General features: G+C 42.0%; 1 protein-coding gene across 5 annotated transcripts in view; it reads right to left on the bottom strand.

Moving 5' to 3' along the window:
* The window catches only part of csde1 (cold shock domain containing E1, RNA-binding), a 112544-nt gene extending 89398 nt beyond the window's left edge, over window positions 1-23146 (bottom strand). For 4 of the 5 annotated variants that reach the window (XM_069941446.1, XM_069941450.1, XM_069941448.1 and 1 more), the window contains exons 1-2: window positions 23042-23146; window positions 9838-10178 (exon numbers count right to left, since the gene is read on the bottom strand). The gene's annotated coding sequence lies outside the window, so the exon portion shown is untranslated. Of the gene's footprint in view, window positions 1-9837; window positions 10179-22968 lie in introns of all 5 variants that reach the window. The other variant, XM_069941447.1, reaches the window with a different exon arrangement.
* Window positions 23147-25910: the final 2764 nt, after the last annotated feature.

Here is a 25910-nt window from a genome sequence, read left to right as displayed (position 1 = left end):
CACATAATTGTGGGAAGACTTGAGTTTAGGAGGGTTATATTGCCACAGTAAATTTTGCCAGTCTTATATTTATATTCAGGTTATAAACTTTCAGCACAGACCAAAGATAAAATGTCCAAGATATGTCAAATGTTTCCATTTGATTTTATTAAATTTGCATGAATGTCTTGCAGTTGAATCGGAATGTCTGCATAACTCTGGTAATGTATATTGCAGAGATTCCTAAAACTCAAGATTACCTAACACTCATTTGATTTTATTAAATTTGCATGGATGTCTTGCAGTTGAATCGGAATGTCTGCATAACTCTGGTAATGTATATTGCAGAGATTCCTAAAACTCAAGATTACCTAACACTCATTTGATTTTATTAAATTTGCATGGATGTCTTGCAGTTGAATCAGAATGTCTGCATAACTCTGGTAATGTATATTGCAGAGATTACCTCAAGATTACCTAAAACTCATTTGATTTTATTAAATTTGCATGGATGTCTTGCAGTTGAATCGGAATGTCTGCATAACTCTGGTAATGTATATTGCAGAGATTCCTAAAACTCAAGATTACCTAAAACTCATTTGATTTTATTAAATTTGCATGGATGTCTTGCAGTTGAATCGGAATGTCTGCATAACTCTGGTAATGTATATTGCAGAGATTACCTAAAACTCAAGATTACCTAACACTCATTTGATTTTATTAAATTTGCATGGATGTCTTGCAGTTGAATCAGAATGTCTGCATAACTCTGGTAATGTATATTGCAGAGATTACCTAAAACTCAAGATTACCTAAAACTCATTTGATTTTATTAAATTTGCATGGATGTCTTGCAGTTGAATCGGAATGTCTGCATAACTCTGGTAATGTATATTGCAGAGATTACCTAAAACTCAAGTGCTCCACATGTTGTTTTTGAAATTTGAGTATCGCATCCAAAATTCCTCAATACTAAACCCAACCTTCCACTGTGGATAAAGGTGTCACCGCAGCTGTTGGGTCTGTGTCCGAAGCACATCCCCAGCTTGATCAGACCAAAGAGTAAAAAGATCACAAGACTTGTTAAATGTGAGACCACATTCTGATGAGGAATCAGATTCCTCAATGTGTCCCAAAAATGATGATAGGCAGCATGCCAGTTCTTAAGCCTTGGACCCCACCCCCCAAAGGTGAGGACTATGATAGAGGAAGCCCAAATGAAAGCACTTTCATAATTGTTTGACCCAAATTTGCAATATTTATGATCCCTTACCAGGGAATATAACCATGTTGTTGAGGAGTGCCTACAGACCCTCATGTCCCAGGAAAGTTTCTCCATCCTCCCCAGAGAAGGCAGGAATTGGCAAGATATTAATGGAACAGCGAAATGAATCTGACTGGCAAACAGAGGACAACAGTCTATTATGCAGGTTGCCTGAAAGTCTAGGGCTATTTTAGAAGTGATTTGAACTTTACACAGCCAAGCGAGCCGATGGTGGATTTTCTAAGTACAACAGCACAAATGGGATGAATATGCTAGTGTTTCATTGACATATAATCAATCACTGGCTATACAGAGCTTGCTAAATTGCAAGACAAGCTCAAACTTTCAAAATGAGTTATTCTGATTGGCAAGCAAAAATCTGGGCTGAGGTTACTACTTTTTTTCTTTGGCTTGGCTTCGCGGACGAAGATTTATGGAGGGGTAATGTCCACGTCAGCTGCAGGCTCGTTTGTGGCTGACAAGTCCGATGCGGGACAGGCAGACACGGTTGCAGCGGCTGCAGGGGAAAATTGGTTGGTTGGGGTTGGGTGTTGGGTTTTTCCTCCTTTGCCTTTTGTCAGTGAGGTGGGCTCTGCGGTCTTCTTCAAAGGAGGTTGCAGCCCGCTGAACTGTGAGGCGCCAAGATGGACGGTTGGAGGCGATATCAGCCCACTGGCGGTGGTCAATGTGGCAGGCACCAAGAGATTTCTTTAGGCAGTCCTTGTACCTCTTCTTTGGTGCACCTCTTTCATGGTGGCCAGTGGAGAGCTCGCCATATAACACGATCTTGGGAAGGCGATGGTCCTCCATTCTGGAGACATGACCTACCCAGCGCAGTTGGATCTTCAGCAGCGTGGATTCGATGCTGTCGGCCTCTGCCATCTCGAGTACTTCTACTACTACATTGGTTAATATGGATAGATACAAGGACAAGGACAAGAACATGGGTCAGTTCCACTAATGCACCAACTACAGAAGTAGAGGTTAAGGGAGGAAACTAGGCTTGGTTTATGACTAGGTGGGGATGGTCATAGATCGGTCACGAGATAAATGTCAGCAATGTAGTCGTAAAGGGTATCTAGAGTGCTGGGCAGATGTGCCTAGAACCCTAATGCAACTAGAGGTAGTTTATTGTACTACCCAAGGGACGTTTCTGGAACTACCCCAGAGTGCTGCATGTCTTAGCTAATGAAATTCCAGCTTGCACACCCGTAATGTTTTGATGGCAGCTCCCAGGTAACCCCTACCAGTCTGCTGGAGCTAAACTTTACCAATTGGTTTCTACTAACCCACAATTAGTTCACCTTTTCTATTTGTTCAACTCTTTTAAAAAGTCAGTGTTATGTCATTGCAAGGGATGATTATACCCATTCACCACTCCAGTGTATGAAGCAACAGCTAAGTCCCACATTAACCACTCGGAAGATGCGATGGCTTAAAAAATATTTAATGGGCCAAATGGACAAGGGGTACAAGAGCAACTGAAAGATTGTCAGAAAGATCTACACAAACATCCACAAAGCTCTGCTTTATATATCACTGTGATGAGGTGTCCACTTTTTAAAGCCATTAAGGTGGGACTTGTGATCGAATGACTTGTCACCTCATGGCACAGCAAGAAAATCTGTTAAGCCTCGCCTACTTTAAAAAAAAATCCTTTCATTAACAGAGAAGGATGATTTGGGGAGCGACAACAGATTACCCAGTTCAAATTCCTTCCTGGCATTCAACCTTTACAAGCTCGCCGATTTCTCTCTCTGGTACTTATACACCTGTGAGTGACCCACAAAACCCATGTTTTGTGTAGCGAGCCAGAGCAGGTTCCGTGGACCCTGAAGTGGCAGGAAGCTTTCCATTCTTTAACTGATGCTGTGATGTCTACACCTGCCTTGGGACTTCCAAATTATCATAAGCTTTTCACACCATGCTATCAAGTGTGATGGGTTTGCCTCCAACATTTTGGCCTAATTGCATGGATGGTAAAAGGGTTGGGGGGTGGGGGGGGAAGAAGAGGAGGGAGGAAGTGGAGGGAAAGAGATGATGCACCCAGTTGTGCATCATTCCATAACCCTCCTGCTGGAGGTTAATGTTTAAACAAAGGAGCTACAATAGAGGAAAAGACTTCCCCTATTGTGTTGGAACATCCATGTTGTTTGTGTACTGCATGCAGTGGTGTTACTGCTCAATACCTCCGCAACTCAGTATTTTACAGCATCACAATGAACTGGTTATAAAGTTATCTTACTGTCTCATTCTAATAACATTTTCCACTGTTCTCCAGCAATCAATCCTACCACATTCTTGCCAGAAGCGACCAGTAAGGGAATCAGATGACTGCACAACTCTTATAACAGCTTTTATCTCTGCTCACCATAACCTGTTGGACCAGTCTTTGAAAAATGCAGATCCTGTGTACTACATTAGGCCCTTTCAGGTGGACTGAACAACCCCTTGTAAAGCCACATAATCTCCCCCCACCCCGCGGAAAAAGACATACTCACCTGAATGTGGCAAATGCGCCTCTGAGGCACTGACGCCAATCCTCCTCTAGCTCAGCCTGGGAGCAGGCAGATGACTCCATCAGTCCATGACCCAACTCCCAGCTGCCTAACTGTGCCCCCCCCCCAGGGCTGCACTCTGCAGCTCAAAACACAGCATAGCAATGGCAGTCATCACTACCCATAATTCCCCCAAGCAACTGGAACAGTTGCGGGAAACAGAACAGTTCCACCTGCATGGGAGAAAGATAGCCACATATTTATGACGGGTGGCACTGAGGCAACAGTCACCCTGCCTCCATCAGATCCTGAGGCCTTTTGGACTGCCACATGAAAGGTGCGTTTGCAGTTTTAAATCCGTTCCTGTCACTGGCCTCAAGGCATAGAGTCCACCTGAAATGGCCTATTGATTGATGGTTCCTTACGTCATCCTGCAGATAATGTTCTTCTTGCCAGTTATGCAATTATCTCCTCCTTAGCTCCCCACCATGACCACCAGCTCCACCCCCCCCCCCCCCCCACACATCTCCATCGGGCACACAGAACTCAAAACAGTCAACCAGTTTACCTAACTCGGCTACACCATTTCATCTGATGCAAGGATCGACAAAGAGATAGACAACAGACTCACCAAGGCAAAAAGCGCCTTTAGAAGACTACACAAAAGAGTCTGGAAAAACAACCACCTGAAGAAACACACAAAGATCACCGTGTACAGAGCCGTTGTCATACCCACACTCCTGTTCGGCTCAGAATCATGGGTCCTCTACCGGCATCACCTACGGCTCCTAGAACGCTTCCATCAGTGCTGTCTCCGCTCCATCCTCAACATTCATTGGAATGACTTCATCACCGACATCGAAGTACTCGAGCTGGCAGAGTCCTCAAGGATCGAATCCATGCTGCTGAAGACCCAACTGCGTTGGGTGGGTCAGGTCTCCAGAATGGAGGACCATCGTCTCCCCAAGATCGTGTTCTATGGCGAGCTCTCCACTGGCCACCGAGACAGAGGTGCACCAAAGAAGAGGTGCAAGGACTGCTTAAAGAAATCACTTGGTGCCTGCCACATTGACCACCGCCAGTGAGCTGATATCGCCTCCAACCGTGCATCTTGGCGCCTCACAGTTTGGCGGGCAGCAACCTCCTTTGAAGAAGACCGCAGAGCCCACCTCACTGACAAAACCCAACACCCAACCCCAACCAACCAATTTTCCCTTGCAACCGCTGCAACTGTGCCTGCCTGTCCCGCATCGGACTTATCAATCACCAACGAGCCTGCAGCAGACGTGGACATACCCCTCCATAAACCTTCGTCCTCGAAGCCAAGCCAAAGAAAGAAAAAAAGAGCTAATTGAAACATTTGGCCTTCTGCAAACCTCTTCGGCTCAGGCAGCTGAACCTTTGCCTGACACGTGCTTGGATCCTCACCCAGAACCCCCCTGCTTTACAAGCAGTGCACAACTTTGGGCAGTTATAGAAAAATTGTGGATATGACACTTTGTCGGGCCACTCCATCAAACATGCCCATTTAGTCAAAACCTCCTCAATGCCGTTCTCATTCCATTGCATGTCGTTATAATTAAATGAGAGGCTCACACTAACAGGAACAACCCTGTATCCATGGGCAGCGCTCTAGCAGACAATCACACCAAGCAAGTCACTTCACGCCAATCATCCTTTTATAGTGACTGGCTCTAATCGAGAACACCCATCGCACCCCCCCCCACCCCCACAATTTCTTTTTCTGAACTGCAGCAAGCCCAGAATGCATAGCTGGCAGCATGCTGGGTGCACCAAAGGTGCTGCTGGCTGAGTACTCCCTAATTTGCCCCAGATTACTCTTTTTGCTTCTAGTTTTTGCTCACGTGGTCAATAATACCCAGCAATGGTTTGCATCGAAAATAATCGATAACGGTAGACAGGGTGATAAGTGGATCCTGGACTTCCTTATGGAAAGTCTGTCTGGATAGGTAGCAGAATGTCAAGTACCATCTTGCACACCTCAGGGCTGTGTGCTCAGCCCAATGCTGTTCACGCTACTGACCCATGACTGCATTGCCATATCCAGCGTCATCAAGTTTGTAGGTTACAACAGTTTGTGGGTCTCTTCAACAACCATGAGTCGCACTACAGAGAAGAGGTGGAAAATCAAGTGAGGTGGTGCAAGAGTAGCAATCAGAATCTCAATGGGGACAAGGAGATAATCATGAATCTCAAGAGAACTAGGACCAACTAACCACCATTTACTCATCAACAACTCTGTAGTAGAGAATGGAGAGCACCAAGTTCGTTGAAGTTCACTCAACATCTCACTTGTCAGAAAGGAACAACAGCAACTGCATTTCCTAAGAGAAGGGACAGCAGGGAGAAGAGCGGGGGCAAAGGCAGGAAACTGGGGGGGGGGGGGGTGGGGTGGTGGTAGGGAGGAGAAAGAAAGGAGAGCTTTCTGGTTCCCACACAGGATATTGATTGTAGTAATGATTTGGGTTATTCTTTGTCGTGCTAGTGGCATCGTCAAAATGTGTTGCCAAGCAATTATTAATTGCATTATGGTGACTACTAACAACCTCATTCAAACAACAGTCAAGGCCCAAAAGGAAATGGTAAACTTCTATGACCCAAATGAGGCAAAAGAAGATCGTTACAATGAAGAAGAATATCTATCAATGTGCCCATACCCCTGCTGATTATAATCTCCCTTTAAATCACGAAGCATCAATAAACCTGTAGATAGCAAAAAACAAAATTTGGATAGGTGAATGATAGCAAAAGTAGGCTTAATGCATTAATTCAAAGGATTAACAAGGAAAGACCCTTGGAAGAAATTTCATGTAGAGGTTAACTCTAACATAGTTGGTAAATGGCCTGTTTTAATACAGAGCCTGCACCAGGCAAGAGATTATTAGGAAGCTAAATTGTAGCTTTTACTGTTGTCAAGCATGTTAACAGTAGTTAATGATGAATTTTTCTTACAATTAGTAAAAAAAAAACCAAGGTTTTAATAAAAATTGAAAGTTCTAGATATAGTTTGCTATGGTTTTTCCACAATGCAATCATAATTTCTGTAAAAGCTTGTTTGACCTCCTGCACAAATAGCAGTGCTCGTAGAGCTGGATTTTAGTCCATTAGCAGTGGAGACTGCTGCCTACTCTCCATGAGATAGCACGTGAAACAAAGTCTGTGAAACAATACTAGAGGTCTCCGAGAAGTTACTTTTCTTGACACCCACAAAGCCATATTGATCATCAACACTTAACATTTACACTAATCTCATTTTCTTCCTCCACTTGTTCCCATCAACCTCTCCAGATTCCACCATAGAATATTCAAGGTTGAACATTTACTCAAAGAGCAAATCCATAAGCAAAGGATAACCAATGCTTCAGGCCTGGGACCTTCAATGTTGGTAACCCTTTTCTTCCTATGGACGCTGCAGGACCTAATAAGTTCCTCCAGCATTTCTGCACTTTTACTACAATCACAGCGTCTCCAGACTTGAGTGTTTTACTCCATGTATTGCACTTGACCTCAGCATCTACAAGCTTTCTTGTTCAACTACAAGGAGCAAATCTCCTTTACAATTTCACAAGTCATTCCACTACCAATGCACCACAGATGAGAGTATTAGTAAATATTCATTGAGCCATTCGTGCAAAACCTTTGCAGAATTTTGATTCTTGAAACCAAGATGCCCACAATAATGTAACCAATGATTGAGATGTGCTCTTTCTCAGGGGAAAATTAACAGATTCAGTCAGAACTAAGAAGTGATTATTCGAATTTCCCACAAGAGTGCACATCATTTTAGGCTAAAGGGCAAGATTAAAAATCCAAATCTTTCCAAGTATCTGTAGTTTCACTTTTTCTGCATTTCATACACAAGAAAAATGCAGAAAATGTATAGACAATTGAGAGAAGTGGAAAAACTGGAAAAAGAAAAACTGGCAAGTTTCAAGATGAAAGAACAGTATGAAGGATCTGCTGACATTTAAAAATCTGGTTAGTGCCTGTGTGGGAAGGAAGCTATAGTAATTTTCTACAATCAGATATAGGGCACCATGAATGTTTTCTCTTCCTATGCCAGAAAGTGAGATACAGAGACAGCTTTAAGATAGTGAAATGAGGGACCGTCTAAACTTTGAATTGCAGATCAGGGGGCTAAAGTGATAAGAATGAGCAAGAATTGCTAACATGAAAGAAAAACATATTGAAAAGGAGTCAACTCAAGTCCTACGTGAAGAATAGAAGGATGACAGGAGTGAAGGTAGGACCAATTAGAGATAAAGGTGGGGAGATGTGCCTGGAGGTTGCAGAAGTAGGCAAGGTCCTCAATGAATACTGCTCTTCAGTATTCACCAAGGAGAAGGACCTTGATGATGGGAAGGACAAAATGGGTGGGGTAAATGTTCTGGTGCATGTTGCTATGAAGCGAGAGTAATAGATGCAGGAGTAGCCATTCAGCCCTTTGAGCCAGCACTACCAGTCACTTGATCATGGCCAAGAAAGATGGCTCACTCTTGGAAGAGTAGGCATTGAGGAGCTGGGATGAGTCAGAGATGAGGGAAAGAAAGATACCAGGGAAGAGGCTCAACAGAAATTGGAGGTCAATATTGATGCCATCTGATTGGAGAACACAGACAAAATACAAGGCGTTGTTCCTCCAATGTACAAGTGGTCTCAAATTCGTAGTATACGAGGCCATGGACAGACACGTCAGTGTCGTCATGGGGTGTGGGACTGAAGTGCTGGAAGGCCATTACTGTTGTCAGGATGAAGGTACTGAACAGTGATCTCCCACTCTGTGACCATTCTCCCCAACACAGAGGAGACAACAACAGGAGCACCAGATGCAGTAAATGACCACTACAGATTCTTAGGTGAAGTGCTGCTTCACTTAAAAGGACTGTCTTTGCAGGGAGGGGGTGGGGGGTAATTTTCATTCTGCTGCTACAACAGCAGTCTCCCAGCAGGAAACCACTTCAATTCCACACCTCATTGCCACCCTGACATGTCTGCCCATGACCTCGTGCACTGCCACATTGAGGTAATTCATAAATTGGAGGAACAATACCTTGTATTCATTCTTGGCAAACTCCAAGAATATCAACCTACAGTTTCCATCAACCATCTTGCCCAATCTCTCTTCCCTCAACCCTCTCTTCCTCCAGTTCTCCAGCCCCTTCCCTTCAGAGAGCAATCTTACAGCCTTCTGCCCTCTCCCTAAGCACTTCTCAGCTACTCTCCTCTTCCCTCCTCCCACCTGAATCCACCCATTACCTACTACTGTGTCCTTCCCCAATCTTTTTATTCAAGCATCTGCCCAATTTTCAGCACTCTTGAAGAAGGGTTCAGGACAAACATTGACTGCCTTGTGCTTTCTATGAATGCTACCTGATCTGCTGAGTTTCTCAAAATTTGTGTACTACAGTGGACTCCAGCATCTTCAGATTTCTGGTTTACCTCAACTTGTGACTTCACAAGTAAATAGAGTTGTAAAGAGAGTTTTTGGCATATTGGCCTCCATAATCAAAGTATTGACTATAAGAGTTAAGATGTTATGGTAAAGCTGTTCAAAGATATTGGTGAGGCCTTATTTGGAGTATTGATACAGTTTTGGTGCCTTACAAGAGAGATATCAATAAGATTGAAATAGGGCAGAGAAGATTTATTAGGATGTTTGCTATGAAGTGCATCTTGTACAGGCTGATCTCACATGATACGTTTGCTTTCTCCAAATTTCCTTCAGTTACTGGTGGCCTACTCTGGGTTGGTAAAACTCCCTCCATACAAACTAATTTCTGCTCCAGCCTCTGGATTATTAGGATGTGTTCTATGAAATAGATCACTGAACAAACCTATGCTTCCCTATGAAATCATGGATGATTTGTGATCCAAATCCACATGCAAACATCTACACTATGTCTCAATAAACATGATTATGAAAGGAATGAAAACATGATAAATGGCCCAAGTTCTAGGTTTCTCCATATTCCAAACTGATACAACAATGTTTAACCCCCCCCCCTCCCCCCTGTGATTCAAGCATTTTAACAAGCATTTCAGGCCAATCTTGCTTTCTTTCAGTGGATTACATACCTTGATGTTGAATATTGCACTACCGTCTGGTTTAATCACACGCTTGAAGTTTACAAATTCTGGGTGAATAGAGACAAGAGGATCTACCAAGCTAGAAGAGAATTCCTATCCTTGCTGCACTAGAGAGCATCCCAGGAGAGCAACGAGAAGTATAGAAGGTCTAGCAGCGTTGGGAAGTGCTCTTTGTAGGCTGTTGAGTAGGCACAAACTTCGGTTTCAGATCAAGTTTTCTTCAACTGTAGTTTGTTCTTTGGTTGTTTCAACGTATTTTTATGTCTCAACGTGATCCGAACTTGAAGCAGCAGTTTCAGATGTTAAATTCAGTTCTATTTCACTTCATACTGAAAAAACAATAGAATCAACATTAACATTGATAAGAATGCTAGGGGCAGTTGCCAGCACAAATACAATAAAAATAAAACTTTCAAACAAACTATCCACTGCAAAGAATGAAAGTACGTTGCAGACCAACTGGGCCTTGTATATCATCATAAGGAAAACTCGATCATTATTTGAGATTAAAACTCCATCTCCACTTAACTTTCAATGTTCCAATCTTTTGCAAACCCCTGCAGGTTTACAGTGCAAAAAGAAACCACACCTACCTGAAGGTAGTTATTCATGTAAATGACCTATTCTAACAGCCATGGGTACATTACCTGGGCAATGAAAGGGAGAGGGGATGGAGAAAAACTCATGCTCATTCTTGATCAGCGAGTCCACTTGCAGTGCACCCTCTTGCAAATACTAGTAGAGGACAGGGTTACATTTCTCTACAATTTATCTCCCATCAATAACAAATGAACATGCCATCTTTTTGTAAAGGAGAAAACTGGAGGATAGAAGAAAAAAGCCTCGAATTTTTTTCCTAAAATGAAAATCTGGTCTATAAAACATTCAAATCCAAGTAAAATAGTCAAAAGAGGACCATTAAAATAGATAAAATTCAATGTCACAATTAGACTATTCCAAAAAACATTGTTGAATCATGCAATTATTAGTGACAAAGACATCTTGTTACCAGTGATGGAATTTCATTGCAGTAGTCAAAAATGACAAAGAATGATATGCTGGATGCAGAAAAGATGAGGACAAAGGGAATTCTTCTGTTTGGGGAAAGAGAAAATGGTAAGAGGCATCCCAAAGTGTAAGCAAGAGCTCTATCAATTGCAGTAGAAAGGAAATGATAATTACTGAAAAAGGAAGAGTTTTCAAGTGTCCTGGAATTGAAAGCCTCATCTTGAAAAAGGAGTGGTGGATTATTACTGGAGGCAGAATGGGAGGAGGCATAGAGGTAGCAGTCAATGGATGTATAGTAGACATTAGAGGATAGGTCATCATCCAAGCCAGGCAGAGAAAGATCCAGAAAAGGCAGAGAAGTGCCAGAAAGTGAACTCGAGGGCAGAGTTGAATATGAATAGCAAAAAATCAGAATGGATCCCTAAGGCCCTAGGATGTCCAGAACTACAGCAAGAAATGGAAATAGAAAGGGCACATAGAGCATTGGCCCCTAAACCACAACCACAACAAAAACCAAGATCTATTGTAGTAAAATTCCTAAGATATACTACAAGAGAAAAGGTACTGGAGAAGACAATGGAAAAAGTAAGAGAGGGCAACAAACCACTGGAGTATAAAGGGCAAAAAATCTTCATTTATCCAGATATAAGCTTTGAACTCCTAAAGAAGAGAAAAGAGTTCAATGCAGCAAAAGCGATTTTATGGAAGAAAGGATATAAATTTACACTGAAGCATCCTGCGGTATTGAAAATATTTATTCCAGGACAACAAAACAGACTATTCTCGGATCCAGAAGAAGCACGAAAATTTGCAGAACAATTACAAAAATAGACTGAGGGATGAAGACGGGTAATGAGAGCAAAAATCATCACGATTGATATGTATGTGGGCAAAGACAAAAATAGACTGAGGGATGAAGACGGGTAAGGAGGGTAAAAAGGACCACGATTGATATGTATGCGGGTAAAGAGGTATAAGAGTGAATAGAGACAATGGGCATATGTGAAAGTATCTGTAATTAGAGGAAAACATAGAGAGTATAGACAAGAATTAATAAGGGAAGGTAATGGAATAGAGAGAATAAAGAGGGAATTAAAAGAGTGACCTTTGTGACATATAAAAAGCGAAATCTTTTCTGGGGGGGGCTGGGTGGGGGAAAAGAGCGGTCACTGCAAAATCAGTTGACGCTTGCGAGTGGATTCGCAAATCCAAATGGAGAGGGGAGATGTGGTTGTCCGACAAGGGATAAAGGGCAACTCAGGAGGGGAAGGGGAGATTGGGGATAAAGAAGATAGAAATAGGAGAATAAGGAAAATGTTGGATGTTGTAGGAATGTTGTCTGGTAAAGAGTTGAAAATAAGAAAACAGAAATGGAAAAGGAGGAAAGGTAATGATGGAAAAACGGAAAGAGAAGATAAACAAAATATAAAATGGCTACGCTGAACTATATGACTCTAAATATTAATGGAATACATAACCAAATTAAAAGGAAGAAACTACTAAATTTACTGAAAAAAGAAAAAATAGATATAGCATTTGTCCAAGAAACACACTTAACTGAATTGGAGCACAAGAAATTAAAGAGAGATTGGGTAGGACATGTAACAGCAGCATCGTATAATTCAAAAGCAAGAGGAGTGGCTATATTAATTAGCAAAAATGTGCCATTTAAAATAGAAGAGGAAATAATAGATCCAGCAGGGAGATATGTTATGATAAAATGTCAGATATATTCAGAGCTTTGGAATCTACTTAATATATATTCACCTAACGAAGAAGATCAAAAGTTTATGCAAGATATCTTTTTGAAGGTAGCTAATACACAAGGGAACATACTAATAGGAGGGGATTTCAATCTGAATTTGGATCCAAATATGGATAAAACGGGGAAAAAAATTAACAGGAAGAACAAAGTAACCAAATTTATAATTAAATCAATGCAAGAAATGAAACTTGTGGACATATGGAGGAAACAAAACCCAAAAGAAAAGGAATACTCATACTACTCGACTAGACATAAAACATACTCAAGGATAGACCTATTCCTGTTATCAGCCCACATTCAAGGGAGAGTTAGGAAAACGGAATATAAAGCTAGACTATTATCGGACCACTCACCCCTGTTATTGGCAATAGAGCTAGAGGACATCCCTCCAAGAATGTATAGATGGAGATTAAACCCCATGCTACTTAAAAGACAGGATTTTAGAGAATTTATTGAAAAACAATTAAAAATGTACTTTGAAGTAAATACGGAATCAGTGGAAGATAAGTTTATACTATGGGACGCAATGAAAGCATTCATTAGAGGGCAAATAATAAGTTATGCAACCAAGATGAAGAAGGACTATAATCAGGAAACAGAGCAGTTGGAAAGGGAAATAATAAACATAGAAAAAAAATTAGCAATAAAGGAAGATACAACCAAAAGAAGAGAATTGGCGGATAAAAAAATAAAATATGAAACATTACAAACATATAAGGTGGAGAAGAATATAATGAAGACAAAACAGAAATATTATGAACTAGGGGAAAAAACACACAAAATCCTAGCATGGCAGCTTAAGACAGAGCAAACTAAGAAAATGGTATTGGCAACAAGGAAAAAAGACAAACAAATTACATATAATCCAAAAGAAATTAAGGAAAACTTCAGAGAATTCTATGAACAGTTATACCGAACCGAAAACGAAGGGAAAGAAGGGAAAATAGATGAATTTTTGACTAAAATTGAACTACCAAAACTACAAATAGAGGAACAAAATAAATTAACAGAACCATTTGGAACAGTAGAAATACAAGAGATAATAAAAAATTTACCAAATAATAAGACACCAGGAGAGGATGGACTCCCAATAGAATTCTACAAAACATTTAAAGACCTAATAATACCGCCCCTCCTGGATGTAATCAACCAGATTGATGAGACACAAAACTTACCAGATTCATGTAAAACAGCAATAATTACAGTGATACTAAAACAAGGGAAAGATCCACTCTCACCAGCGTCATACAGACCAATATCTCTGCTAAACACAGATTATAAGATAATAGCTAAACTATTAGCGAACAGATTAGCAGAACAGGTACCGAAAATGGTAAATTTAGACCAAACTGGATTTATCAAAAAAAGACGCACAACAGACAATATTTGTAAATTTATTAACTTAATTCATGCAGTAGAAGGAAATAAAGCACCGGCAGTAGCAGTTGCTTTAGACGCAGAGAAGGCCTTCGACAGAGTAGAATGGAATTACTTGTTCAAAGTATTGCAAAAATTCAGTTTACCGGAGAAGTATATTAATTGGATTAAAGCATTATATAAGGGACCGTTAGCGAAAGTGACAGTAAATGGACATGTATCAAAGCAATTTAACTTAAGCAGGTCAACGCGGCAGGGATGTCCACTATCACCATTATTGTTTGCGCTAGCTATAGAACCACTAGCAGAATCGATAAGAAGAGATAATAATATAAAAGGAATAAAAATAAAAGACAGGGAATATAAAATCAGTCTGTTTGCGGATGATGTGATAGTGTACTTAACAGAACCAGAACTATCAATAAAAGAACTATATAAGAAATTGAAGGAATATGGAGAAGTGTCGGGATACAAGATAAACGTAAATAAAAGTGAAGCAATGCCTATGAATAACGCGGATTTCTCAAAATTTAAGGAGGAATCCCCATTCAGATGGCAAACGCAGGCAATAAGATACCTAGGTGTGCAAATAAACAAAAATCTAGACCAATTATATAAACTCAATTACAATCCACTAATGAAAAAATTACAGGACGATTTAGAGCATTGGAAAGAGCTACCACTAACACTGATAGGAAGGATAAACTGTATTAAAATGAACATTTTTCCAAGGATACTATACTTATTTCAGGCATTGCCAATACAACTGACAGAAAAATTCTTCAAAGAGTTAAAGAAAATAATAAGGAGATTTTTATGGAGAGGGGGGAAACCGAGGATAGCACTAGATAAATTAACAGAATGGTATAAACAAGGAGGCTTACAATTGCCAAACTTCAAAAATTATTATAGAGCCGCACAATTAAGGTACCTATCAGATTTTTATCAAACAAGGGAAAAACCAGACTGGACGAGACTAGAATTAGATAAAATAGGGGAAAAGATACCTGAACACATATTATATAAATGGGACGAAAAATTGGTACAACATAGAACTTCTCCAGTATTACACCATCTCCTCAATATATGGAAGATTCATGTAGAAAGAAATAAAATAAATTACCAAATACCAAAACTAATATTGACGCAAAATAAGCTACTCCCTTTTACAATAGACAACCTTGCCTTTAGAAAATGGGAAAAAAAAGGGATTAAAAGAATAGAAAATTGTTTTTCAGGAAGTAGATTCTTATCCTTTGAACAAATGAGAGATAAGTACAATATAACTGGAGATACAGCGCTGGCATATTACCAACTGAGATCCTACTTGAAAGATAAATTAGGAAGCAACTTGAGTTTACCAGAGGGAAGTAACCTTGAATATGTGATTACAGATACAATGTTAATCAAAAGATTTATAAAAAATATGTATATTAAACTGCAAGAAAAGGAAAATGAGGAAACAAATGGTAAAACTAAACAAAAATGGGAACAAGATTTAAATATAAAGATAAAAAAGGAAACATGGGAGAAGTTATGCTCTGGAACGATGAGAAATACAATAAATACGAGGCTGCGTATGATACAATATAATTGGTTACACAGACTATACATTACACCGCAAAAGTTAAATAAATGGGACCCAACAGTATCTGATAGATGTTTTCGATGTAAAAAAGAAAGGGGAACAACAATTCATGCAATCTGGACATGTGAGAGAGTAGAAAAATTTTGGGATGATCTCAATCAGATATTAAATAAAATAACAGAAAACAATATACCAAAGAATCCAGAGATCTTTCTCCTAAGTAACATAAAAAATAAAGAATTTGGAATTGACTTGGAAGATGCACAAAAAAGATTTGTCAAGATAGCCCTAGCCGTAGCAAAAAAATGTATTATGTCAACCTGGAAATTGGAAGATAATTTGAAAATACAACAATGGTATATAGAAATGAATAAATGTATTCCATTAGAAAAAATAACATATAGTTTAAGAAATAATATTGAAATATTCGAACAAGTATGGGAGCCTTACATTAAATACAATAGCGAAAACCTACCGGGAACAAACATTACCTAAGTTGATGGAAGGAGAAGAAAAGAAAAGAATGGACTCAGTAGAATTTCTGGTGTATTTTTGTTGAATGACAACATTGTCTAACTGAATTAATGCAACCTAGATTGTATACCTAAAATGGATGAGAGGTGGGGGGTGGGGGGGTGGCTTGGGAGGAGGGAGAAAAAGTCACTGTAAATGTGTGGAAAAGAAAAAGTGTATATCATGGCTATTGTGATTTATGGTGTGAAAAATAAAAAAATTATTTTAAAAAAAATAGCAAAAAATCAAGTTCCTCAGGCGCAGAAAATATGTCTCTATACTTTTGCAGTTCTTAAACCACCCCCCCCAAATAAAACCCCACCAACCCAATACTATTAATACAATTTTCTTTTTCAAATCACAAGCTTGACAGAAGATAACCACCACCTACTTTCCTCATAGATTTGGTTCTTTTGACAGGTGGGATTTTTTGGTAATTGACTGCATCTCACAGTTCTAGATTAAATTATACCGGTGCTACAAATCAACCCATTTGACTTGTACCATGAAATATTGTGCAGTATGTCACAGAGGCTCCGATAGCTCAGTGGTTAGAACACTGGTCTTGTAAACCAGGGGTTACGAGTTCGTTTCTCACTTCTGTGAGGGGCGCTGGACAAAGTGGCGACTCTCTTCCTTATGTAGACAAAGTTACATTCTAAAATGTGTGTTACATTCTAAATGTAGAATGGAACCTTTACACAATCCAATTCATCGGCAGACACCAGTCTGAATCAGTAATAAGCTGGCCATCAATACGGGGGCATCCCAAGAAAAGCTTAGTCCCTGCTCTATTCCCTATAACCTGCAACGTACTGCAATTTACAAACAGGAAAGGATGAGTCAGAATACAGAATGGAGATCAAGAACCTAGTTGGTGGTGCCAGAAGAATAATCTTGCTTTCAAAGTCCAAAAAGATCGCTGTTGATTTTAGGAAGAAGACATACTTGTCTACATTGATGGAGCAGAGATGAAATAGGTTTGGGCCTTCAAATTCCTGGGAGCACATATTTCAAACTTCACCTGCACATTAAGACAAATGAAGGCAGCAACACCGATTTCTCTAAGGAGTCTGATGAGATTTGGCATGTCATCAAATACCCTACCAAACTTCCACAAATGACTGGGAAAAGTAAACAGATTGGCTGCAGTTCAAATGCCCAGGAGCACAGAAAGCTCCAGAAAATAGGAAGCAAAGTCATTTCCATCACAATCTTTTCTCATTGCTACCTTTGGGCAGAAGGTACAGAAGCCTGAATACCAGCACCTCTAGATCAAGGAACAGTTCATTTCCAATAGTTATCAGGATCATGAACCCATCCCCCAACTCTCCCCCCCCCCCCCTCCCCATTATCATGGACTGCTTAGATATCACAAAAGGAATGAGGGCCCTATTAGTCTTTTTTTTTGTCAAGGAGAATGGTGTTATCTAGTTATCTTTTGTATTGCCTCTTTATGTATGGATTGTGATTATTTCTAAAAAGGCAGAGTGCCTGTTCAGCTGCAGCAAGCAAGAACTTTGATGCATATTCAGATTGTACAATGTATAAGACAATGAACAATTATTAATATAGATCAGGAAATAGTTTTTGAATAATCAATCCTTCTCTCAACATTTGAGAAGACATACCATTTACCAAGAGCTTGCTTTTCTCCCAGGTTCATTCAGAATATCTGTCACACCAACAAATTCAATCTTGGCTCAACTAACAGTTGAAGTGAAACCATTTTAATTCATCTGCTTGGATGGTTACAAAGATTCAGTTTTCACGAGGAGACACCAAAGAGACTGCAGATGCTGATATCTGGGGCAAAAAAAATACTGCTGGAAGAACAGAGACTAAGGAGCATCAAGCACAAGCTACTCAAGGGTCCAATCTTGGTGAAGGTAGCCAGCCTGAAAAACTGGCTATTCTCATCTCCCACTGATGCTGCTTGTCCAGGAGTTCCTCCGGCAGACCGCTTTTAAGCATCAGTCATTTGATTCTTAGCATCTAGAATATTTTATTTCAATTAATCTAATCATAAGGAGTGTACAATAAAGTTCCCTGAATAATTTTGTAACAGAAATGTGTAACAAGTGTTAAACATTGCGATTTGTGCAATTCCACATGAAGGAAGAGAATGTTACCATCAGTCCTTTGGTCAAACAACAGCATATTTATGATAATGTTAACTAAAAAGAAATTAATATTTGGTTAATTTTCACAATTTAGTATGAAATTTGGGGCTTTACAGACCAAAACATAAAGTAAACCTGTTTCTCCTCCATTAAGCTAAAACAATGCAACAGCACCTCCAATGGAGATTATGACCTGACATATTTTTGCTATTTTTCCATTTAGATAAGCAGTTTTAATCAATACTGATTTTCCCACAAACCGAATCAGCAGTTTCAGAACAATTCTGATAAGGTTTTGCCAGATTTTCATTTGGCATGTAGGATCACAAGATGCCCGAAGCCAACAAATTATGCAGTTTTGAAATAGACTGCCTCCCAAATGAATTTAATCACAAGTTTATTCCTAACTTTCCTTCTATTCATGTTAACAAAACACAACTGACCATAGATTGGCAAACTGCATCAGAACAGGGGAAAAAAATTACAATGAATTTGGGAAAATGGAGCCATGATTTCCAAAAAAAACTCATTTGACAAACTAACTTATGGAAACATAAGTTTCCATAACATTCTGACATTCAGAAGGCATTTGGACAAATTTATGGATAGGAAGGCAAAAGACAGACATGAAAATTGAGATAGGCAAATTGGGCTGGCCCAGAGTGCAAAATTGGTCAGCATTGATGAGTTGGGCAGAAGGGCCATTCCATGCTACATGATTCTATGACTATTTGGCCAGTGGAATTATGCACATTTCAATTTTGCAAGTTCATTTAGCAGCTTTTAGGATTGAGGCAAAAAAGACAGGAAGTCAGGCTGTCTCCTTTCACCAAAGCTGAGCAGCACTGCCGCAGACCCAAAGCCTTCAAGCATTCCTTTACAGGGCCCAGCGGTCGACAGCTCCATGCAAGTTTAAAGTGTCCGCAGTGGTTTTTACACCAATCCTCAGAGATGAGGCACCCAAGATGGTGCAGTCCACATTCAACAATCCAGGCTTCAAGGGCTGTGGGTTCCAAGGATGCAGTGGATTAGTGCAGGACACCAGAGCAGATCACTCTCAAAGAAAGAACCTTGGAGAGCACCCAGCAGGGTAGGACATCACAGCAGGGGCCAGCGCAGGGCTGAGCAGCCAAAGGCCTCAAACCAGGGTCTAAGATTCACAAGGAAAGCAAGGCTCCAAAAGGAACCCAGGAACTGAGAGCTTCCTAAACTTCAGGAGTTTGGAATCTGGGTGAAGGTGGTTGCCATTGGACGCCCCAATCTTGGGATCACTGCTAGACAAGTCAAAAAACCACGAAGCTACAAAGGTTATAGGGGCACAGGACACATCTCGGAAGTGTAAGGGAAATGCACACAGGTGCTGGTGGAACTCAGCAGGTCAGTAGTCGGCAGTCAACAAAGAGACAATGAATCTGAAGCAGATATTTTACTCTTTCTTGTCTTGATAGCAATGTTGTAGCAAAAAAAAAGTCACTTCAATGAGCCTTTATTGGGTAAACAAAAGAAAACAAGTGGAACTTTGAAAGTGATCACTGACCAGTCCAAGATGATTTAAATGGAATATCAGGAAAATAAAACCAGATCAAGCTCTTGCAAGAATTTAGAACAAAAAGGCAGGTCTTGATCAAAATGTTTTCCACATGAAAAAGTCCAGAGCAAAAGGGCCCAAGAAAGTATGGATGACAAATCAAATCATTCAGGCAGGCACCAGAGAAGAATCATGGGGAAAATTTAAAATATTTCAAGTGCAGTATTAATCCACAGGGTCTACTCATTCCAGTTATGGTTCTTTGTTACTGATATAAAAGTAGTGGTGCACAATGATTCGTCAAAACATAATTTAGAGTACATGACATCATGATAGTGATTCATAACTGATTTCAAGATGGAAACCATGGTATTAGAAATGGAGGCCTAAACATTCTAACAAGATACCTCGCCACAGCTGGATAACAGCCCTAGAGATTCAAAGACAATCTACATCTTCTTAAAGCAAATTATCCTAAAAGGAAGCAACATTAAAATTTCAATCATTGAATCTTGGGAAAAATCTGCTGAGTATCAAAATAATACATCACATTACTGGAGTGACAGTACTGGAAAAGAGGGGATTCTGAGCCATCCAGGATTTAATAAAACTAAATATCCTTAAAAAGGTTGCTCTCCAGTTAATTCATGTTCAGAATTTTATATAACGTGATTGGTGCTGCGATTTTAATCGGTGCTTATTCAATATGTAATAATAATTATCAATAATGATTAAAAAATTCAGTGCCTAAATTCAGATTTCACAACTTCAAAAGAGTACTCATTTATGGATCCTCCAATGGACAGAATAATATTCTTTTACAAATTTCTACAATGATTATTAAACTGTCACAGAATGCAGGAAATGATAAAAAGTTGCCAACTATAGAGGATAACATAAAAATAGTGTAACCATCACACTATTAGAATTGAGGAAGAAAAGCTGGAGTGATACTACTTTGACAACAAGAACCAGAAAAAGAAAAGCATGATAAACCAATACAATTTCTGAAATTCAGGAAAGACTGAATTTGTTTTCATAGATTTTCTTCCTTTTCTCTTTATTCCAAATGACTAGCTTTCCAAATTGATACTGAATATGTTCTGTTCGAGGAGCTACAGAAACAGAGAGGAAGGTGGCAAGGACATACATGGTACCAGGATAAGAGTTTTAAGAGGCACTTCTTCAGCCTCTGGACTAACTATAACTTGATGGTTAATTCACTGGATGTTGTTGATACTTGTGAACTACTGGCCTGATTTTCAACTTAATTTACATAAATCTGGAACAAAAACTGGTCATAGTGATAGCAACTATTAAATTACGAGATTGTAAAAACTCATCTGGCTCAAAAAATTTTAAGACACCACTGTGATTGAATCCTAACTACTCTCAAAGCAACTAAACAGTCTGCAATCAAGGGTGACAAATATTACTAATCTTGTCAGTGACACCACATCCCATCAATGAAGAAATAAACAGATGCAAAGATTAATCTTGATATCCAAAGAACACATTCAGATCTCTGTAACAAGATCTGCTGGGTGACAAGCACAAGGTAGTACAGATTCACTTGGTTTCCTTCTCAGGAACATTCTTAAGTCAAGGCACTGAAATTGGCCACTTGGTCCTCAAAATAATCATGGCTGACAAGAGTGCCAGTTACCCTTACACCCTCAATCTTTCAAAGTGATATTTCCACCTTAAATACATCTAATGATGTGGAACCATCTCAGTATATACTCTGCCAAGTTCCCTTGGGTTATTAAAGGTTTGAATAACAACACCTAACTTTAAGGAATACAAATCCAACTCCTTTAACTTTCTTTGAGAGGACAACATTCTCAGCTCAAGAAACAACCCAGAAAATCTCCTAAACTATCCCTGGCAATCATACTATTAAAGATCTGATCAATCATTTCAAAATAGAGATGGAAATGCCTCAATTGTTCAGAGATACTCAGAAGTTAGATAACATTGCAGCTGCTACAAGAAAAATTAAACCAAACAATTTAATTGATTAAAGATCAACTACAAATGCTAGCAAAACTATTTCAGCAGAATGTTTTGAACCAGTTATCCAGCCTGGAAACCAAGTGAAAATTATGAACACTAACAAAATTGCTTTTAAACTAAAAACACTCGACCTGGCCAGTCAAGCCTACTTCACGTGGTAAACTGCTGAACTCTATTGCAATACTATAACCTCAGCCAACTAAAATATAGTTCCTGCTGCACCCACCCTGTCAAACGTTATTTATATATGCTAAATCTTACAATAATAAAGTCTGGAATTAACAAGGCATACGAGCCACAGGTCTGAGATAATGTTGGATTTGGCTGTTACACCTATCTGACTCCCCCCCCATATGTCCTTTACTATGCAAAAACCTGTCGTCATTATATTTAATTAACCTTATGACTTATTTCTACTTCACTAAAAGTACGAAACAATTAACAGAAAAACGCGAGGAAACTCTCCAATCAAAAGCTGATTCCAGTTTAATAATAGCTCAACCTTTTAATCCTGCACTTAACACCAAAGAATAAATTTAACGCAACGCTTAACAGAATAACAACTGAAGGCCACTTTGCAGGGAAGGAGATCACACGTATCGCTCATGGTTCTTCTCGCCGGTTCCCAGCCCAGCCGATTGCGCAAATTCACCCATGGACGTTCTTGACCAGTGAACAAGGAGCTGGCGCGGTGGTCGATGGTACTTGTAGTCCCCGCCATCTCACGCGACGCCCCACCCGCCCGGAAACCGAGACCTACTGCTCCAAGAAGCTAACGCGTCGTCCAGGAAATCCCACCCCTTACCCACCCATGATTGGTTCTTCGCCGCATCGATCAACGTCAACCCATAAAAGGTGATCCACACGCGCAAAAGAAAAATGGGGGGGGGGAGGGGAGGGGGTTTAGTTCTAAGAAAATAATAATATCACCGGAAGCCAAAAGATTCTTGACAAAGAGAGGGCGATGGAGGCCGACCACGTCCACGGTGACGGACGGTACCCGCACTCAGATGCCCCGTCATCTGCCAACGTGAGGGGGGGGGGGGGGACGACGACATCAGGAACAAAAACACTGGGAGCTTCCCCAGGGTGGCGCAGCTCCACAGGCCCCGCCACCAACCCCCCCACCCCCACATCCCTTCCCCTCCCCCCTTCCCGAACGCCGCCCGCTCAACCGCCACACACACACCGCCGACCTTACCGCCTTCTCAGCGACCGTGAGGCGGCGAAGAAAGAGCCGGGTCGGCGAGCGACATTCAATCACAACGACTCACCCCAACAGCAGAAGCACTCCAGCGCCGCCATAAGCAGCACGGCACATGACGTAGGAATAAATCAAAGTCTCGCGATACGGCCCACGGCTCCGGCCAAATCCCGCGTGGACCGCTGCGCAGGGGGAGGGGGGGGGAGAGAGAGAGGAGGAGGGGGGGGGAGAGAGAGAGGAGGGGGGGGAGAGGGGGAGGGGGAGAGGAGGGGAGGGGGAGAGGAGGGGGGAGGGAGGGGAGGGGGAGAGGAGGGTGGAGGGAGGGGAGGGGAGGGGAGGGGAGGGGAGGGGAGGGGAGGGGAGGGGGGAGGGAGGGGAGGGGGAGAGGAGGGTGGAGGGAGGGGAGGGGAGGGGAGGGGAGGGGAGGGGAGGGGAGGGGAGGGGGAGGGGAGGGGAGGGGGAGGGGAGGGGAGGGGGAGGGGAGGGGAGGGGGGGGGAGGGGGGGGAGGGGAGGGGAGGGGAGGGGAGGGGGAGGGGAGGGGGAGGGGAGGGGGAGGAGGGGAGGGGAGGGGGAGGGGGGGAGAGAGGGGGAGGGGGGGAGAGAGGGGGGAGAGGGGAGAGAGAGGGGGAGGGGGGGAGAGAGGGGGGAGTGGGGAGGTAGGGGGGAGGGGGGAGGGGGAGGGGGGGGGGAGAGAGAGGGGGAGGGTGGGGGAGGGAGGGGGAGGAGGGGGGAGTAGAAGGGAGAGAGGGGGAGTTGGGGGGAGAGAGGGGAGGAGGGAGGGGGGGAGTGGGGAGGGGGGGAGAGAGGGGGGAGGGGGGAGGGGGAGGTGGGGAGAGAGAGGGGGAGGGTGGGGGGGGGAGGGGGAGGTGGGGAGAGAGAGAGGGGGAGGGTGGGGGAGGGAGGGGGAGGAGGGGGGAGTAGAAGGGAGAGAGGGGGAGTTGGGGGGAGAGAGGGGAGGAGGGAGGGGAGAGAGAGGGGGAGGGGGGGAGAGAGGGGGGAGTGGGGAGGTAGGGGTGAGGGGGGGAGAGAGGGGGGAGGGGGGGAGGGGGGAGGGGGGGGAGAGAGAAAGGGGGAGGGTGGGGGAGGAGGGGGGAGTAGAAGGGAGAGAGAGGAGGAGGGAGGGGAGAGAGAGGGGGAGGATGGAGAGAGGGGGGAGTGGGGAGGTAGGGGTGGAGAGGGGGGAGTGGGGAGGTAGGGGTGGAGAGAGGGGGAGGGGGGGAGAGAGGGGGAGGGGTGGAGAGAGAGAGGGGGGAGGGGGAGGGAGAGAGGGGCAGAGGGAGGGGGAGGGGGAGAGACAGGGGAGGGAGAAGAGAGAATTAATCCCCCAACTCCCCCATGAAGTAAGCAGGTGGGGGCCTCTTCTTCCTCAGGAGTTTGTGGAGGTTTGGTATGACATCGGGGCAAACCCTGGCAAATTTCTGCAGAGGTTTCAGTGGAAAGTGTGCCAACTGGTATGGGGGCACAAGTACCCCTGAGCGTAAAGCCCCGCAAAAGGTAGTGGGTGTCACATTTGTGGCCCGAAATGTGAAGATAATAAAACATCAAACACAAGTTTTATCAGGTAAACTTCTCAGAGTCTTTATTTTCCAGTTTCCTTTGTTCTCCTGCTTGTGCTCTTATCTCTCTCTCATACCACGTGACTTCCGGTACATCTCATACATATTCATTATCATGACATCTCTCCTTTAATCAGAAATAAACTTTACCTTCACTTACCAATATCCCTCGGAAACATACAAACATCGTAACTAATGGTAATACTATAACTCAACTACATAAAATTTACTTCCTACAGCACTCATACATGCACTTTATGATATAAGATTAAAATACTGTCCCAAAGTTCTTATTAAAACTATGGCACAAAGTCTTTGTATCGTTTGGGCACTTTCCGGTTTCGTTTCGGACTGCCTGCGATATTGTCGTCGCTTCTCGGTTGTTCACTCTCGGCGTCGGAAATACTGCTCGCCACGGCTTCGGGTGTTTCTGGCGCTCTAGTCACTTCATCAGGAGTGCTGGTAACTGCCTCTGGAACATCGTCAGGTCTCTCAGTTTCAGCATCTCGTATTGGCCTTTCAACCTCATCGCTCGATGCATCTCTGGACTGGTAACTTTTTACACTTGACTCCAGTCGGAGACTTGACTGTCAACATACTGCCACTTCTGGATACGACAGTATAGGGTTGATGGTAATAAGGTGTGTCTAGCTTACCACCAGTTTCATGCCTCACTAGAACATTATCTCCTGGCATGATGTCTGAGTACTTGGCTCCGCGTTTCGAATCTGTGTACAGCTTTGCTGCACCTTTCTTTTCAGCATCATGGTCCCTCATCTCCTGGTCGTCTCAGATTTCCTTTATTTTTGGCATTTTTGTGCGGATTTTTCTCCCAAAAAATGCTTCTGCAGGACTTTTTCCAGTGGTTGCATGAGGCGTTGCTCGATAGACAGCCACATAAGATAGCAATGCTTCTCGCCAATTTTGTCCTTCAGCGTGTGCAATCCTCAATCGTTTTTCAATGGACTGATTTCGTCTCTCTACTTCCCCGTTGGCTTGCGGCCATTTCGGAGTTACTTTATGATGGTGGATACCTGTGGTCCTCATGTATTCCGCAAATGTCTCTGAAATGAATTGTGGACCATTGTCAGAGTATAATGTAACAGGTAATCCATATCTTGCGAATATCTCTGCTAACGCTTGTATTGTTTTTTCAGTGGTTGTCGACTTCAACACCACGTACTCATAGTATCTGCTGTAGTAATCTATCACTACCATAATTGATTCACCCGTCGGTAAAGGTCCAAGAAAATCAACAGCTACGTCGATCCATGATCCTGTCGGGAGTTGCATACTCCGGATCGGTTCTGGCGGATTACTCCTACTTATGATTTGACATCCGTGACAAGTTTTAACAAATTTCTCTGCGTCCTTATCACAAC

The sequence above is a fragment of the Narcine bancroftii genome, chromosome 5, assembly GCF_036971445.1.
Source record: "Narcine bancroftii isolate sNarBan1 chromosome 5, sNarBan1.hap1, whole genome shotgun sequence".
Classification (NCBI taxonomy): Eukaryota; Metazoa; Chordata; class Chondrichthyes; order Torpediniformes; family Narcinidae; genus Narcine; species Narcine bancroftii.
This window is presented reverse-complemented; position numbering and strand designations above follow the sequence as displayed.